Source organism: Tupaia chinensis, unplaced genomic scaffold (assembly GCF_000334495.1).
Source record: "Tupaia chinensis unplaced genomic scaffold, TupChi_1.0 Scaffold000355_1, whole genome shotgun sequence".
Classification (NCBI taxonomy): Eukaryota; Metazoa; Chordata; class Mammalia; order Scandentia; family Tupaiidae; genus Tupaia; species Tupaia belangeri.
In genome coordinates this window covers 14,181,198-14,182,629 of record NW_006159850.1, presented here as the reverse complement: position 1 = coordinate 14,182,629, position 1,432 = coordinate 14,181,198, and the positions used below count along the sequence as shown (strand labels likewise).

At 58.9% G+C, this 1,432-nt stretch overlaps 1 protein-coding gene and 1 long non-coding RNA gene across 6 annotated transcripts in view; one reads left to right on the top strand and one right to left on the bottom strand.

Annotated features, from left to right (window-relative positions):
• Window positions 1-1,432, top strand: part of VAC14 (VAC14 component of PIKFYVE complex) — a 121,614-nt gene that overhangs the window by 94,887 nt on the left and 25,295 nt on the right. The window lies entirely within an intron of this gene.
• Window positions 25-1,432, bottom strand: part of LOC102480996 (uncharacterized) — a 16,105-nt gene continuing 14,697 nt past the window's right edge. The window contains exon 4 of the long non-coding RNA XR_003550081.1: window positions 25-158. This is a non-coding gene — a long non-coding RNA (uncharacterized LOC102480996). The remainder of the gene's footprint in view (window positions 159-1,432) is intronic.

Genomic DNA, 1,432 nt, shown 5'->3' with positions numbered 1-1,432 from the left:
CCTCGGCTGGTCACTGCGCTCTGCCCTGGGCCAGAACACAGGGACTCAGGGACACTCTCCTGCTTTGAGGCAGTGGCCACATCTTAGGGTTCAAATCCATCCCGCACGTTTCTCCGCGTGGTTGCCTGGTCTGTCTGCTCAGGTGGGCAGTGGCGAGCCTGGGGGAGGGGAGCAGGAGACCTGAGATGAGGACACGTCCCCCAGGGTGCTGGCCAAGGACGCCTCACTTCTGCGGCCTTTGCTTATTCTCACGCATTTAATCCAGTGAAGATTTCCTAGGCCGGCAAGGAACATTTGGACGAAAAGCCAATTTCATGCATCTTGAAATTCCCTGAAAATGACTGATCACAAAAGGAATTTTTTCAACCTCCTGGCAGGGGGTAGGGGAGGGTACAAATAAGAGACCCCCCCCACACATACAGACACACACACACTTGACCACAATAACTGAAGCAGCCCCCTTCGTGCTGCCTGCCCCCCCACCCCATTCTGCTATTGCTCATCCCCCTGCCCAGCCTTTTCAGCCGCTAATCTTTTTACCATTTTCTACGAGACTCTGGAGACGCCGCGTCTCTGCGGCGAGGCTGTTCTGACATTTGCTCTTTGTTGCCAGCCGTGGGTATTAGTGTTTAACTTCCTGTGCTGTTTTCAGACGCTCGTCTCAGCGCCCTTTTGCAGGGACGTATGAAGAGCGGCAGAAGACAGCCTCGGTCCATGAAATCTCACAGAACCCCAGACTAGAGATTTGAAGACCAGAATGGCACCGCTCGTTCTCCTCTTGGGAGGTCGTGGGGGGCAGGGTGCCATCGTCCCTGGAGGCCACGCAGCAGCCAAGGCAGGACAGCATATGCCCAAGGCCCTGCTGGCCAGCCGAGCTTCCTCCCCAAGGGGTGCCGTTCCTGTGGGAGGTGAGCCCAGACATGTGGCTGCCAGAGGAGGCTGCAGCCTGAGGTGAGGGTGCGGTGGAGCTGGCCATCAGGAGGAGGCTTGGGCAGGCAGGGTCCAGCCTGAGAGTTGCTGTTTCCTCTGTTTGGACAGAGGAAGGCAGTGCCGTGCACAGCAGGCTTGGGCGCGCTGAGGTCAAAGCCAGCAGAGATGCAGAGGCAGAAACCAGGGTCTGGGCCATGAGGGTGGGGCTGTGAGGAGGTGAGGTGAGTCTCCAGGGCCTTGTGCCCAAAGCTCCAAGGCTGAGGCCACACATCCCACCCCCTGAAACCGCCGGTACAATGTCCTGTGTCCACCTGAGTAGGCCTGCCCAGGAAGCTATTTGGGAAATGGTCCCCGACCTCCTGGGGCAGGGCCTGCAGGTGGGCCTGGGCTCCCCCAGCTAGCGGGTATTCCCTGTGTGGGGGCGTCCTGGTGGTGCACGGTCAGTGTGCAGCCTTCTGGTAGGTGAAGACACTGTTCGGCAAAGGGCAGTGACTTCCTGCTG